At 45.9% G+C, this 17329-nt stretch overlaps 1 long non-coding RNA gene across 2 annotated transcripts; it reads right to left on the bottom strand.

Annotated features, from left to right (window-relative positions):
* Nucleotides 1-15208: 15208 nt before the first annotated feature.
* Nucleotides 15209-17329, bottom strand: LOC105738617. 2 transcript variants are annotated; one of them, XR_001114452.2, is made up of 4 exons: nt 16882-17329; nt 16030-16138; nt 15773-15842; nt 15209-15478 (listed from the first exon to the last, which is right to left on the bottom strand). It is a non-coding gene; the product is annotated as an uncharacterized LOC105738617 (long non-coding RNA). The 2 variants fall into 2 exon arrangements; XR_001114451.2 differs by lacking the exon at nt 16030-16138.

The following is a 17329-nucleotide window of genomic DNA, read 5'->3' as shown; positions in this document are numbered from 1 at the left end:
CTGTTCAAGGAATAAACTAATCAGAGGTGACATGGTTTGGCCCTGTGTCCTCACCCAAATCTCATCTCGAATTGTAATTCCCACGTGTCAAGGGACGGACCTGGTGGGAGGTGACTGGATCATGGGGGCGGTTTTCCCCATGCTGTTCTTGTGAGTTCTCATGAGATCTGAGGGTTTTATAAGTGGCAGTTTCCCCTGCTCTTCTCTCTCCTGCCACCTTGTGAAGAAAGTGTCTGCTTCCCCTGCTTCCATGATTGTAAGATTCCTGAGGCCTCCCAAGCCATGTGGAACTATGAGGCAATTAAACCTCTTTCCTTTATAAATTACCCAGTCTTAGGGAGGTTCTTTATAGCAGTGTGAAAACAGACTAATACAGAGGGCATATTGTCCTCTCAGAGTATTTATCTTTTATTTTGTGGGCCTCTGTGTTTCCTGGTTGCTGGTTACTAGAGCTCCATGGCTGCCACTTTGCAGATGAAGAGACTATCTCTTCCCACTCCCATCAACCCATCCTCTTCTGGATCCACAGCTAAGGCAGATGCCTTAAGTTTCTAGAAAACTGCATTCTGGTTATGGCAGAGACTATTGCTTACCAATTCCCCTCTTTCTTAGCAAAAGCAGCCCTAGTTTTTAGCATCTGACTACCCAGAATAAATATTGCATTTCCCAGACTCTTTTGCAATCAGGAGTGAATATGTGACTAAGTTTTAGCATGAAATGAAGTGCAGCTGGCATTTGTAACTTCCAGCAAGTGTCCTCTAAGGTTTGCCTTTCTTAATCTGTCCTTTCTGCTGGTTGGAAGGTGAATATGATGGCTGGAGCTCTTGTAGTCACTTTAAACCATGAGGTAGCTCACCATGGATGACAGAGCAGCAAAATGCAAGAAGCCTAGGTCCTTGGCAATTGTGCACAAACCATACAGCCCTAGAGTTCCTAACTATGAATGCTTTTATGTGACACCTTGTTTAAGCCTCTGTTATTTGGGGCTCTTCTATATCTCACACAGCCATACTTCGTCCTAAAATACCAGGTAACTGGGGTTTTACTAGAACTGGAAAGAATCTAGGATTCAGAGTCTAAAGTTGAAGGGACCCTCAAGAGAGGAAACCTTTCAGTTGTCAAAAACAAAAAGAACATGTAGAACAGAAAGTGGAAGGTAGAGCCACTGGAAGACTAGGAGTACCTGGTCAGAGATGTGCTTGAGGACTCTGCTACTCCAAGCATAGTCCCTGCATCAGCAGCATTGGGATCTCCTGGGAATTTGTTAAAAATGCAGAATCTCAGGCCCCATCCCAGACTTAATGAATCAGAATCTTCATTTTAACAAGTTTCCCAGGTGATTCATATGCACACTGAAATGTAAGAAGCATTGCTTTAGAGGGGTTTTAATATCACACAGAAACACAAGTCAAAGCCGCAGTTCCTATTCATCACAAAGAACTGGATCTATGCAGAAATTTTGGAAAGAATGATGCCATTAGAAAAACTCTTTCCATACTCAAAGTTATAGCAGAGAAGCTGGCTGACCATCCCAAGGTGTGGGTAGGGGGGAAAAAAAGAGAGTTAATGAAAGAAATTGAAGGACCTAGTTTGCATATACTAGTATAAAACCCAAATTCTCATACTTTTTACCAGGAATAGAAGCCCACAGCCTAAATCTAAAGAAAAATTGGCCTAGGGTACAGTAATATGCACCTGTAGTCCCAGCTACTTGGGAGGCTGAGACAGGAGGATCACTTAAGCCCAGGAGGTCGAGGCTAGCGTGGGCATCATAATGAGATCCCATCTCTTTTTTAAGATGGTCTAGAAAAGAGACTTTTATAATGCAGAAACTACAGCAGAGGGAGGCCTCATGTCTTGGAGAATATACAGGACTCCACATAAGATAATTCCCACTGAGGATGAGACAAAAGTTACAAAGCACATAAGGACATGATACTGCTAGTGTCAGCAAATGTTACAAATGGGAGAATTCATTCCTAAGGAATTGCCAATAATTGAGAATTCTGAAAAGGAATTTAAAATCAGTATGTCTAAAATGTTCTAAAATTAGAAGACCATAATCTATATTGCAAGCACAGAACATTATAAGAAAAGCTGGTTTGCAAAAGAACTAAAATCAAGTTGTAAAAATAAAAAACATAATTATCCATTTTTTTTTAATCCTCAACAGGCTGTTTAAATAGCCTATTGATACAGAAGTGGAGAAAAATGGTGACATGAAAAACAGATCTGAGAAAATCATCTAGAACACAACAAAAAGATAGCAAAGACTTTTTTAATGAGAAAGAAATCGAAAAACATGAAGAACTATTTTTTTGAGATGAAGTCTCACTCTTGTCCCCCAGGCTGGAGGGCAATGGCACGATCTCAGCTCACTACAACCTCCACCTCCTGGGTTCAAGCGATTCTCCTGCCTCAGCCTCCCGAGTAGCTGGGATTACAGGTGCCTGCCACCACGCCCAGCTAATTTTTGTATTATTAGTAGAGACGGGGTTTCACCATGTTGGCCAGGCTGGTCTCAAACTCCTGACCTCAGGCTATCCATCTGCCTCGGCTTCCCAAAGTGCTGGGATTACAGGCATGAGCCACCGCTTCTGGCAAAGAACATGTTTTAACAGCCCTGTATCTGTCAATAAGTGCTACAGAGAGACAAAGGAGAATAAGGGTGAGAGGAAATATTTGAAGAGAGGATGGCTAAGAATTTTCCAGATTTGAGAAAAGCTGATGGGCCTTGAGTTGAAAAAGCATATGCAATAAGTAAAAACAAACACACATTTAGACACATGAATGTGAAACCACAAAACATCAAGGAAAAAGATAATAGTTTTAGGCTAGGCACAGTGGCTCACACCTGTAATCTTTGCGCTTTGGGAGGCCAAGGCAGGTGGATCACCTGAGGTCAGGAGTTCAAGACCAGCCTAGCCAACATGATGAAACCCCATCTCTACTAAAAATACAAAAAATTAGCCAAGAGTGGTGGTGGACGCCTGTAATCCCAGCTACTCCAGAGGCTGAGGCAGGAGAATCGCTTTAACCCAGGAAGCGGAGGTTGCAGTGAGTCGAGATCGTGTTACTGCACTCCAGCCTGGGCAACAAGTGCAAAACTCCATCTCAAAAAAATAAATAAAAGACAAAACAAAATTTAAAAAAAATAATAATAACAATAGTTTTAAAGATACTAGAGAGTAAAGACAGGTTATCTTCAAAGAAATATCAGATTGAAGTGGCCTTTTTATTGGCATCAAGAGCTGCTAAAAGATGATGGAATAATATCTTAAAAGTGCTAGCGAAGGAAGAAGCCAATCTGTTGTTCTATCTTCAGCTGGCCCACGTCTGAGACTGCAGACAAAGGAAAGATAATTTCAGAAAAAGATTAAGAGTTAACTAAACACAGATCTTCATTGAAATAACGACTAAAGAATTACTTCAGAAAAAAGAAGATAGAGACAGGAACGCAAGATGCAATTGTGTACAAAAAAAAGTATAAATACTTTGTTAAATCTAAACAGGTACAGATTCTAGAAAATAATGATAAACAGTGGGTAAAACCATGGTAGAACTAAATATTAGACCGTGGTAACAAGAAAGATAGAAGCAAAAGTCAAAGCATTCTAAATTCTATATGTCGTTTAGGAACAGAATAGAAATATCAATTAATTTAAAATTTGTTCAAAAAATATGAAGTATGGCTATTAAAAATGCTAGAGAAACTACAGAAGCAATAGAAATACCATGTATAACTTCCACAGTGGAAGAGTCAAGGGAAGAAATACAAAATCTCGACATGGATACGTAGTCATAGGGTAAATGTAAAAATCATGGACTGAAGGGATACACGTCAAAATCATGACAGAGGTTGCTTCCAGTCACGCTTGGAAAGCAGTTCAATGAAGATTTCAGCATTATTAATAGTGGTTTTTTTGAAAAACGTAATCTAAGGCAAACAATCAAAGCAAAATGTTAACATTTATTTATACCTAGCAGTGAGATACTATTGTTTTTTCTATATCTTTCTATGAGTTAAATTTTTTTTTTTCAATTAAAAAGTTTTTAAAGGAAAGGGATATCAATCCAAAAGGATTTTGTGTTTGGTAAAGAGGTGGTGGAGGAGGGAGTAGAGAGCTGGCCTCCGCTCCATCACCCCTGCTGTGCTGGAAGGACGATGGCCAGTAGGAAGCATCTAGATGTCACAGGGAGAGGACAGACTTGAAGAGCAGCCTGCTGATAGAGGACTCCCAGACCCCATGCCTACCATGCCTCGGTCTTTGCATCCGGTTGCTTTCATACAGAGCTCTAGCCATGTGGATACAACTTTCTACAACAGCTTGTGCTCACCCTACATGAAACCATCCAGTCTCACAAGGCTCCTTGAAGGCACTTGCCTCAGACACCTGCAGGTGGCATTCAGGGACCCCCAAGAGCACATGCCGGTGTGGCAAACTCATTAGAGGCAAGTATTTGTTGGTGTAGATGGAGGATGGGGTTGGAGAAAGGGGCCTATGCTATGTGCCATACATCCTTTCTATAAAGTATCTCGTCCAATACGAGCCTCAAAAACAGCTCTTTAAGATGAGTATTATTGTCTTCACAGAGATTACTACTTTTCCTGTGGCCACTCACCTGGTAAATTGCAAAGTTGGACCTGCCACACACGAAAAAGGCAGTTATCTCTTGAAGAGGGCAGAGGACAGCCCTCATCCCCGCCCCATCTCCTCTAAGACCCCCAACACCACTGTTAGACCTTGCCCATCTTCCCTCCATCCCCCAAACCTCTGCCCTCTACCCTTGTCACTGAGAGAACCCCTGCCACTCAAGGCCACGGAGCCTGCAGGCCCGAGTCTTCAAGGATGGGTTGCACAACTCTGCCCGGGGTAGGCCACTGGCCCTTCACCCGCTGCGTTCACCTGCAGCCACCAAACTGCCAGAGTTAACTTGCAATTTACCCAGCCTAGGAGTACAGTGTAAAACACAAGGCAAGGGGGTCCCCACATTTATCTCCACAATATGAAAAGAAGTATCAAAAGATGAAGAGATAAGAACTAACATTTGTGGAATGTATGCTTTGTGCATTGTGTGGGCTGCTTTGCATATATTTTCTCATTTAATTTTCCCAACAAGGCACAAATATCATTAGCTGCACTTTAGATGTGGAAGGGAGAGAAAGTGACTTCTCTGAACATATGAGTTGTTTCTCTTATGGAAAAAGATTGAGGGATAGACCCCCAGGATCCTAAACACATGACTCCTACCCTCCTTATAGCCACCCCCAAAAAGTTCTCCAAGGTTATAAAATGCCCCAGGATGATGACAACAGTAACAGTAACAACAACATAACAGTAAATATTTAGTGAGTGCTGAACATGTACCATGCATTATACCATGTCTATAAACACAATGATAACCCCCATTTCACAGAAAAAAACTGGAGATTTATAGGGGTTATGAGATTTGCCCAAATTGAAGCCTATAGAAAGACAGAGGTGAAACTGCAACCCAGGTAATTTGACTTTGGAACCCAAAAGTGTGACCACCGGATTAATTAGGGTTGGATCCCATGTGACAGAAAAGCCTAATATAACAGTGACTTAAATAAGACATAAGTTTCTTTCTTTCTGAATTAAAATAATGCTAGAAGCAGATGATCTAGGGCTATTTAGCAGTTTCTCAATCCTCAGGATCCAGCTTATCACTCTGTCTAATGTATGTACCTCATCCTCCTGTTCTAAGATGGATGCTAGAGTACCGGCCATCACAACTGCATTAGCAAGATAGAGAAAAAGGCAAGTGGTCAAACATTACCTGTCTTCTAAGGAGGTTCCCTAAAACCCACCAGTGCTAGGCAAAGAAAAACTTTATTCTAGCTGGGCCTTTGACCCCACACTCTTATCTCGGTGAGCTGGGCTCGACCAAGTATGAACCCGGGAAAGACAGGCCTCAGGCCTAGATTAGGACAAAACAGGCCAGTGGTCTCACTGTCCCCTTTCCACGAGACCTATATCTTGCCATAGAAGCAACAAGGGAAAATAAACAAGTTTCTAGAAGGGATGGGAAACAGAGAGAAGAAACAGACCTAACTCAGGGGCCCAGAGAATTGACATGCCTAGTGATGCAATTACCTCAGTGCCCCAGGGCGATAAGGAGGCAGAATGCCCATCCTTGGGGTTCTCAAGCGTGTGCTTTGAGATTCATTAGATGCAGGGGGTTGGGGGAGGGGCAAAGTAGAAATCTCAGACTCACTCATAAAGACTCAGAACCCAGCAGCACAGCTGAGAACCGCTCTCTGAGGAGAAATTCAAGGCTGGAATGGAGGCAGCACTTTTGTGGAAAAGGGTGAAAGAAAAGATTTTTAAATAGCCATGAAAGATGGAACAGAGAGCACCAAAACAAGGCATGGTGCTTGGAGAAGGGTTAGAGGTGATGCTACTACTGACATTTCGACCAAAGAACAATTCCTGAGTCCCATCTCCACTGCCAGGAGTCAAACCAAGTTCTGCCTGGGGTTTCTAGAGACCTCTTCAACCCACCCTTCCTCATGCCTGGTCTCACCATCCAGAAGCAGCGGTAGCTGGCTCTGCCTACCCTCAAGGATAGCAACTACCACCCAAAGTGAAATAGGTCAACCCAGCCTTTTCTCCATATGAAATTATTTCCAGAAAGAAAAATCTGCCAAGAGATAAGTGCTGCCAAGAGTAGGGAGAAGAGATGGTGTGTTGGAGCCACATGGGACACTTCTGGCACTGCCCATACCCAAAAGATAATAGAGGAATCATATGAGGAAGGGACGTCTTCCTTCACAGCCTCCGTCCCCAGACATTTATTTGGAGAGAGCATGTCTCTGTCCTCTGGAACCGAAAGGTGCTGTACTGGTCCTGCTGGTCTTCCTGAGAGGAGCCATGCAGAGACAAGCCTCTCCCCAGTTCCACCCCTCCTCCTTTCGGCACCCCTTCTCCCCACACATCAAATTAGCCTGAGAGTCCAATCCAGAATGCAAGGAAAGGAATGCAGGCAGGGAATCTCAGAGCCTCTCCCCACTGAGCTTATCTCCCTCCTCCCCACCCCCCATCTCAGGCTTGCTCCCCTTTGGTGGAGTTCAAGGCAGGCTTATTTCCTCCAAGGTTGTCACAGACCAATTTTCTAAACTGCATGAAAACAGAAAACAAACAGAAAACCAAACCTACCAAAGCTTAAGTCTCAAGAACAGCTTGGCAGGCCTGAGCAATGTGCTAACAATTTCATGCTGTTTTAAGAGTTTCTAACTAAGCAACATGTACCAATAAGCAGATGTGCCCCGACACCAGAAGAGGAGAACATGGGCTTCTAGGGACAGAGATTTAGAAAACAGGAAAACACTCATCAAGAAACACAGCTTCCCAGCATGCTGGGCCTGGGGTTAGAAGGGAGGCTGTCTCCATTGGCCTGGACATGCCAAACTCACGCTCATTAAGTTGCAGATATTTTGATCAATGCCTGCTTTGTGCAAGTCACTGTGCTGGGTACTTGGGATACCAAATAGACACTCAGAGCCTGTGCAGGACAAAGTCAAGGGAATAAATATAATCACAACACAATGTTATGCTCTGAAATGGAGAAGAGAAGCCCAAGAGAAAAGGGCTGATTCCGGGTACTTCTTAGAGAAAATTTGATTTCTTTTCTTTCAATATACACATGGAACACTTATTATATGCTTAGGATACGGAAGGGAAAAGTCAGGCATAATTCCATCTAATAGGGAAAGCAGTAGTCATCAAATAAGTGAATAAGAGCTGTAGACTGTGCCTGCAGCAGGTGACTCGAATGTTTACTCAGCACCCACTGCATGCAGGCCACTGGAGCTGGGCTCAGCATAAATGCTCACCAGCCAAGAGCCATACAACGTTTGAAGAAAGCCAGACCCACCTCTTGTTTACAGGCATATTATGGCTTGTGAATGGGTCTAAATTTCCCCATGAGATGAATCATCTCCAGGTCTCTGTCACCAGGGACCCCACCCAACTCTGAGATGACCACTGACCACTGTGGCTGGCAGAGGCCAGAGCCCTGGGCTGTAAGCTGCCCCATGGGACCATCCGCATGGAGTGGGGTGAGGGGTAACCCAGGACAGAAGGGTCCTTTAGACTTATATCCCATTAGTTTATCTTACCACCTGCTTGCAGTACACAATATTTTTTAAAGCCTTGAATTGTGAAATAACATATTCACATTGCATTTGAGGTTTAAACTTGTTAACTTGATAAATATAAACATGTAAGTTATAACATGATTTTGAAATGTAACACTCTATTTTGGCAATTCTTCTTTTTTTAAATATACTTGGAAGTAAAAAATTAAAAGTAGCTAGCTTGGGTTGGCCTCTCCTGGCCTGAGAGGTCGCTCCAAGTCAGGAGTCCTCCTATGCCTCAGGAAGTCCCTGGTTCCTAGCAAAAAGTCCATTAGCTCAGGCTTAATGCTGTCCTAAAGCCAGTGGCCTTCTTTATGAGGGCTGTTTTTGTCACCTGTTAACTTGTTTATTGCACCAGTAGTGGAGTGGGGAGGGGAGGATGGGCATGAAGGTCACAAGTAGGTGGCAATTGCACACCTCAGGCCTGAGCCTCTCCTTGGTCATTATTTTCCCAGAATGACCTCTGGGTGGATAGAGGCTGAGGGTACAAAGCCCTCCTTGAACTAACACATGACAAGCCAGCACAAAAGAACTGCAAACAGGCCCCTAATTAATGGGTTTGCTTAGAGCTGTTTCCCTGTTTAGGGACTTCATCCCAATAATTGCAGGCTCCATAATCATTAATCAGTCACCACTACTTTTCTGGGTGCCGACCACAAGCCCAGCCCTGTTCCAACAACCGTGAGGAGAGAAGAGCAGAGAACAGGAACTCATATTTATTAAGTGCCTGCCCTACGCCGGGCACTGTGCCAGGGGCTTAGTTTGCATAAGCTCGTAAATCCTCACAATGATCTGGAGAGGAAAGCATTATTATCCCCCTTGTACAGATGAGGAAACTGAGTCTCAAAGAAATTAACTAGCTCAAAGTCATCAGCTTGTAAGTGAGAAGCACAGTTTGAACCTGGGTCAGACCAACTCACAAGACTTGGTTCTTGCACTCTGGAAGGTAAGAGACTAACTGTATTAGTCTGTTCTCATCCTGCTATAAAGAACTGCCCAAGACTGGGTAATTTATAAAGGAAGAGGTCTAATTGAGTCACAGTTCCACCGGGCTGGGAGGCCTCAGGAAACTTACAAACATGGCAGAAGGGGAAGCAAACATGTCCTCCTTCACATGGCAGCAGGAAGGAGAAGTGCCAAGCAAAGGGGGAAAAGCCCCTTATAAAACCATCAGATCTCATGAGAACTCATAATCCTGAGAACAGCATGGGGGTAACCACCCCCATTATTTAATTACCTCCCACCAGGTCCCTCCCATAACATGTGGGGATAATGGGAGCTACAATTCAAGATGAGATTTGGGTGAGGACACAGCCAAACCATATCACTGTTCAAAAATGACACAAAGGGACAAGAGCTCAAGCCAGGCTGTGCAAGGCACACTCTCTGGACCATAGGAGCCTAGAGAGGGCAGGGGACAACAGGGCTGAGGTCCCAAGGGAAGACTTCTCGAAGGAAAGGCAGCACACACTAGGCTCTGAAGGGTGGAGAGGATGGCACACATTTAATAAATTGTACTCGGCACTTTCTCCAACCACTAAGTTCAGATTTGGAAAGGACTGTGGAATTTGTGCCTCACTTGGGGCCAATAAACATTTAGTAAAATGTCCAAGGAGGACATGTAGAGACACACACACAGACACACACACACACGCACACAGATCCACCTCGGCAGCTGTGGGTAGCGCTTGGAACTGGCACAATGAGAAAGGACTTCAGCAGGCAGCAAGTTACTGGCATCAGACACCAGCAGGGATTAGGGCGAGGGCCAAACTGAAAGGAGGAGATGTGGAGCCAGCAGGTCCTGTGACCACCCTGGACCTGGAAGGTTGGCAGCTCCCTTGGAAAGTCTCATCCAAGTGCCCAATTTAGACCTTGCCCCAGAACTTGAGAAATGCCAGGGAAGAGGAGAGGAGCCAGGAAATGACGATGAAGAGCAGGGACTCACCGAGAACTGGACCCTCTCTCCTTTCCCAGTCATTCCAGCCATGGCCCCAGCTCTGAGCTCCCACTTCTCAACCCTGTAAACACACACTAGTTGGGTATTCAGACCCCTCAGCTTCATGGGAAGTAATGCACACATCACAAGCCTGTCAGGATTCACCTATCAGTCTCTCCTGGGTGCTGGCTCTGTCCACATGAATGTCTCCACCAGGCAGAGACTCAGGGCCCTCAGGCCAAGCTTGGGCCTGGTTAGAGGTAAACATATGAGAGCCAGCCAAGATCTGGCCAAAGGGGCTCATGCCAGCCCAGCCCCAACTGGGGTACATGTGCCGGCCTGGGGGAATCCCACAGGACAAGCTGTTCTTTCCTAGAGCTGGGATAAGGAAGTGAGCCTGACCCCAGGGGTCATCCAAGTCCATCTTCCATGACTCCCAGGGCCTAACGCATTGTCTGTATGACAGTCCACACAGCATATTGGCTTTGCCAATAGGCTGTGACTCTGGATTAGGTTCCAGAGTGAACTGCTGGCCTGGAGGCCCAAGTCAGTTCTTTTTCACCAGTTAGGCCGCCCAGCCTTCTGGAAAAGAGCACTGTGGTCCTGGAGAAAAGGCATGGAGGTCTGGGCCCTGGCTGAGAACCTACAAGCTAAACCACAAAGAGTTAGCAAGGCCCAGACCCATTACCAGTCAGGACGCCTCACCTGGAGACCCACCTCTGACTCAGATGCCCCAGCCCTCAGCAAAATCTGCATGAGAACCAACCCTCTTGGACTAGGGGACCCTGCAAATAAGAGTCAAGGAGGCCTATCGTGTCCTGGAGCTGTCCCTCCCTTCACCTGGCTTCTCTCCCAATCTTCCACAGAGCCTCTCACTCTTCCTGCCCTAAATGAAGTGGCCAGAGAGGCAAAAGGCCCATTTATCATTTTTAATTAACCACCAGATACCGACATTCTCTGGAGAGCCCTCTTACACCACATCTAGGTTGCCTGTGGGAGAAGATGTTCTGGAAAGACCATCAGGAAGGAGGCACGAGAAGACAGAAAACAGATGAGGAGACAGAAGAGCCTGGATTTCCCAAGCTAGAATCCCAGAAGAAACACGAAAACCAAGTCTGTGACCTTCACTTAAACAGCAGTGCTGTATTATTCTGGGAAGATGGTAGTGTCAGCAGGGAAGTGGGGAGGACTTCCAACAGTAGATATTCTAAGTGAGAGCTCTTCCTGGGAGGCCTGCCTGCTCTCCCAAGCCTCACCATGCCTGTGGGGCCTGACTAGCAGAGGAGCCTCACAAAGGGGTCACTCACCCTCTAGAACATCCAGAGAAAACTGGCCATGGCTCTAGAACCTGGCCCAGCCCATTTTCCAGCCTTCACGTGCCCTCCTGAGCTTTTCTCAAGGCTAATTGGTTCGGATACTGCTTCAGGACAGACCAGCACCAGCTTAGACCTTTAGAAGGATAGGCTGGAGGGACAAGCCAAGGGTACCCTTCCTGATCATCCTGCATCTGGCTGCACATCCCCAGCTAAGTAACCAGCAGTGGTGACCTCTCCCTCCCTCCTTCTCTCTTCTTGCACTTCTCTCTGGCTGTAGCTGTGCATCTCTTGCTGGCAGCTGGCTCTTCCCCACTCTCTGCCTCCCTTTGTCCAAGCCCCTTCACACTCTGAAGCCTGTGAACCCAGAAAATCTGAGACAGGTCTCAGTTAATTTAGAAAGTTTATTTTGCCAAGGTTGAGGACGCTCCTGTGACACAGCCTCAGAAGTCCTGACGACATGTGCCCAAGGTGATCAGGGCACAGCAGAGTTTTATACATTTTAGGGAGACATGAGACAGCAATCAACATATGTAAGAAGTGCATTGGTTTGGTCTGGAAAGGTGGGACAACTTGAAGCAAAGGCAGGAAGACTCCTCCAGGTCACAGATAGGTGATACACAAATGGTTACATTCTTTTGAGTTCCTGATTAGCCTTTCCAAAGTAGGCAAATCAGATATGCATCTATCTCAGTGAGCAGAGGAGTGACTTTGAATAGAATGGGAGGCAGGTTTGCCCTAAGCAGTTCCCAGCTTGAGTTTTCCTCAGTGATTTTGGGGGCCCAAGATATTTTCCTTTCACAAGCCAGCAGGGAATGAGCTGTTCTGAGTTGAACAGAACTGGAAACTGCACTTTTGACTCTGAATGTATTTCAACGGAGCAGCCTCTGCTGAAAAGCCGGGCTCAGACATTGAACAGCCGCTTCAAGGAGATGCAATAGTTGCAACTTGTGAACCGTGCTTTCCTTTCCACCCCCTTTTCTCTACATTTGTCTGATTCACCAGCAGCTCAACACGTTGCCTCTAGCCCAATTCCCTCTGAAGAAAGTATGCAGATGATTCATCTTCTCTGAAAAAACTACCCATCCCAGGGTAGTGCCCAGCCTCCTTTCTCTTGGGCATATACAGCCTAAATTCCCTTGCATCCCAGGGTAGTGCCAGCCTCCTTTCTCTTGGGCATATACAGCCTAAACTGGGCAAGCAACCACAGGAGAGGGGGGTACTCTAGAGGAACTCCCAGAAACCACCTCACCACCAATGACTGCAGGTGAGCCTTGCAGAGTGAAGTTTAAAGACATTGTCCATAGGCACAGAGACAGACACACACACACACACACACACACACACACACACACACACTGGGGCTAGTTTGGGGACCCTGAGCAACACCTGTAGAACACAGGTGAAGTCCATGGATAGCTATTAGAATCCTGTTCTCAGCTGGGCACGGTGGCTCACGCCTGTAATCCCAGCACTTTGGGAAGCCAAGGCAGGCAGATCACCTGAGGTCAGGAGTTCAAGACCAGCCTGGCCAACATGGCGAAACCCCCGTCTCTACTAAAAATACAAAAATTAGTCGGGCGTGGTGGCAGGCGCCTGTAATCCTAGCTACTCGGGAGGCTTAGGCAGGAGAATCGCTTGAACTCGGGAGGCAGAGGTTGCAGTGAGCCAAGATCACAACAGTACACTCCAGCCTGGGCGACAGAGCGAGACTCGGTCTCAAAAAAAAAAAAAAAAAAAAAAAATCCTGTTAGAATCCCGTTCCCTGTTCTAACTGGGGACGGGATTCTAACAATCACCCATAGACATAACATCACCCCAAGACAGCAAGAGCCAGCTCAAGGCCTGGAGAAAGCCCCACTCACAGGGCAGATTTTCTAATACTGAGAATTTAGGGTCATGTATGGAAGAGGGTTGTCAGATAAAATACAGGATACCAGGATAAAACTGAATTTCAGACAAGTAATTTTCTAGAATAAGTATGTCTCAAATATTGCATAAGTCATACTTACGCTAAAAATTATTTATCTGAAATTTGAATGTAACTGGGTGCCATGGGTTTTTATTTGCTAAATCCAGCAATTCTACAACTACCTGACTCCACAGTCACATTAGAAATGGTGACAGTATCACAGAGTAAAAAGAACAAGAAAATTGCAATCAACTCACCTTTTGCTTATCCCTCAGGATCTTCCTCTCGGTCCTGGCGCACCCAAGTTCTCCACCATAACCTCTCTTGCTTCCATCCCACCTGACCGCTTAGCTGCTCTGAGCTCCTGTGGCCCAGGTGTAGGCCAGTGCTTTTGTCTCTTAACTCAGCTGCATTGAGGTTGAATTTTTCAAAAGGAACTTTATTAGAAAACTAGAGAAGCATATAAATATCTGAATTCATTAAAAAAATCGTAGTTATCACATGTAAGGAGATCAAATATCAAAGCCCTGGAAGCTAAGTCTAGCCACGGCCTGCTCATTCTTTTTCTCCAACTGTTACTGGATCCACTGACTTGCAGTGAGGGATTTTAAGCTGGTTGTACCTTCAGTGAAGCTGAACCAACATTCTGGAAGAGAGGCTCCACTGGCTGCATATTAGAATCACCTAGGAATCGTTTTGCCGCCTATCCTAGACCAATTAAATCAGAATTTCTGAGAGTAGGGTTTGGGCATCGGGATATTTAAAAGCTCCCCAGGTGATTCTAATATGTATCCACGGCTGAGAACTCATGCACATTGGAATCACCTGAAAACCTGTTAAAAAACTGCTTGCCTCCCACCCTCAGAAATTCTGATCTAATTGGTATGAGGTGTGGCCTGAGCATTGGGATTTTTAAAAGCTCTCCAGATGATTTTAATGTGCAGTCAAGTTTGAAAACCCCAGCTCCTCACACTTTAATAGAGTCCAAGTCTCCTGGGGATTTTACTAAACTGGAGATGCTGGGGTGGGGCCTGAGATTCTACGTGTCTAACAAGTCCCAGGTGATACGATGCTGCTGGTCTTCATACAACGCTTTGATTAGTAAGGTCCTAGATCAACGGGTCTCAAGACGGGATATTCAGTGGAATTACCCGGGGAGCCTTAACAACTACCTCAGCCTGGGTCCCACCCCAGAGATTCTGATGTAATCTGGCTGTGGGGCCTGGACATCAGGATTGTAAAAGCTCCCCAGGTGATTCTCATATGCAGCCAAGGTTGAGAACCTTGGCTGTAGACCAACATCTAGGCGTCATTTTACAAGTGGCTCTGTGACCCCCAGTGGGGAATACCACTCTCCACAAGCCTTTCTGACTCACCTCCGTTCCCTGCCCCAGCTGGCAGAAGATACTTTCTTCCCTTGCCTCAGAAGGCCATGCCCTCTAGTAAAAATTCCCTTTCTCCCACTCCGGGCTGAAGAAAGCTTCCAATTCCCAGCTCGATTGCAGAAGAGAGATGATTGCCACAATACCCTGAAAGCGTTTCTGGTCAGGCCTGCCCACTTGGCCTTCCTCAACTTTACCTCTGATTACCAACCGCTCCCCCTGCTCAAGTGGCCTTCTCTAAGGCTGCCTCTGCCAGAGGAGCCACGGGCCGCAGAGAAGTACACTTCACCTGCAAGTCAGTCACAAGCAAAGAAGAGAAGTTCCGTGCTTTGACAGAACACTATCAATCACAGGTGCCGAGCCGTTTTCATCACTTAGCCGTTCCCAGGCCAGTTAACATACAACCTCTCCCCTCTCCTACCTCATCCCTTTGAAATGGAGTTGTGGTGACGCATGAAACAAGATGTGGCCTGCAGAGAACCAAAAGGAAAACGTGAAATCGAGGAAATTATGACTCTATTTTGGGTGTAATTTCCATGAAATTATTTATGAATCTTTTTTTTCCCTAAGGGGTGGCCATAAATATCATCTTTAATGCATCTTCATTAGCAGCTTTCATCCTCTGATGGACCTGCATCTTTCGTTGGAAGTTGGATGTTGTTGGTAGAAATGTTAAGTCCACATCTTAGGTGTACGGAGTTGGTATAAAATATGAACTCTAATGTGTAGAATTTGCAGGTCGCTGAAGTGTCACAGTCTACTGAAATGGGTCTGGAATCAATAAGGTACACATCAAACTCAATTGTATTTAATTTTCATTGCTACCTAGAGGAAAGCCTTGCATAGCCCTACACGCATGAAATTTAAACACGAAAGCCCATCTGAAGTGTAGAAGCGATACTTAAAATGACCCGTAAATAGAGCAAAACATGGCAGCCCAGCCCATCGCAATATTACCATTCATTTCTCTTTCCATAGTGGAGGTGACAGCCCCCATAAGAAAATCGGAAGAGACACGAGCACATTGCAGATCTGAAGGAGAGCTAAGTGTTTTCGGTTACACACCAGCAGGGCTTCCCTCTCTGCAGAGCCCTGGAGTCTCTTCCAAGTGGAAAATCACACTCTGTCCTTCAGCCTGAGAGTGAAGAGAGAAGGCAAGTAAAACAAGGACCTCCTGAACTTGGCCAGCACCCCACCCCTGCTGCCCCCCACCCCACCCAGCTCCGTTCCTTGGCCAGTGAGTTAATGGAAGGTTCAGCCCTTGCAGCTGACGTGGGGTGGGGAGCAGACACCCACTCTGGGCACTTCCAGCTGACACTGACCTTTCAGTCATGGAAACATTCCCCAGACCGACACTAATCGGGGGCACATCTGGCGTTTGGACTGCATCCATATGGGGGTTTGTGTTAGTCGAGTCAGCATGATAACCCGCTGGGGAGGGAGGGAGGGGAGAGGACACAGCAGCTGAGAGCAATCCCCATCCTTGGCTGCCTGAGGGAGAGGTGGTCATGCTGCGGCCAGTGAGTCATAGACTAGAGACCACCTAATCCCTGTCCACCCCTGCTCTCCCTGCTCCCTCCAACAGAGGACAAAACTGAATCCACCCAGAGAGCCAACTCGCCAGAGTTCCACAACTGGTCAGCAGCAGACTACGATCTCAGTGTCCCAGCTCCCACTCTATCATACTGCCCACTTTCTACACTCTCTGAAAGTGTAGTGTGTTATTTCAGGATAAAATATGTGCCAAGGTGATGAAAAGAATCCAGCTGTTTCTTCTCTTTCACTTCCTGTGATTTGTAAAAGCATAAGATGATTTTCCGAGACAGTGACAAACCACCATCGTTCACACTCATTCCACCCACCCCAATTCTTTCATCGTAGCTTCTTCTCTGGATTTGGAAGAAGAGACCGCCCTTTCTGACTGGTTCACGGACTTTGTCAGAAATCAACACAATGTCTTATCTCCCATCCCTAGAACAAGCGACTGCAATTGGGAATAAGACTTCATAGTATCGAAGGTCCAGCCACACAGGTCAGGAATGACAAAGGGTCTTGGCCAGCTCTCAGACTCTGCCTTTACAAAGTCTGACACCTGTTGCAGTCACGAAATGCACTGCTAAAGAGGTAATCAAGCAAACCAAAGGCAGGATAAAAGGGATTATGTCTCCACTCACCCACACAGAAGGCTGTCTCCAACTGCAGAAGGAAGTTCTTTCCATGGCTGCTGGAGCACCCTCCCCGCTTGTGGGCACCATGGTTCAAGTCTGCCCCAGTGATCCTCTCCTGTATAAACCTCCAGGTACAGCTTATGGAAATCAGGAATCTCATCCAGCTGCTCAAATAACAAAGAGGTTAGCAGGATCTTCTAGTATGAATAATGGTAACTGCAGAGATCTGTTCAGCCTTAACCCTTTGTTATAAACCTACAGAGAAACAAGGAAGCAACCCAGGTAAGAGCAAGACAATGGTCAATGGTCAGCTTCCCAAGGTAGGTTTCAGCTTCCACATTAACTAATCAGCTTGCAGAGCTTGCAGCACCTTCTACATCCAGCCTCCATACAAAGGGCAACTACCATCTGCCAACCAATTTAGTCCTCTTCTGGAAGAATCAGAAAGGAAAAA

This window comes from Nomascus leucogenys, chromosome 19 (genome assembly GCF_006542625.1).
Source record: "Nomascus leucogenys isolate Asia chromosome 19, Asia_NLE_v1, whole genome shotgun sequence".
NCBI lineage: Eukaryota > Metazoa > Chordata > Mammalia > Primates > Hylobatidae > Nomascus > Nomascus leucogenys.
This window is presented reverse-complemented; position numbering and strand designations above follow the sequence as displayed.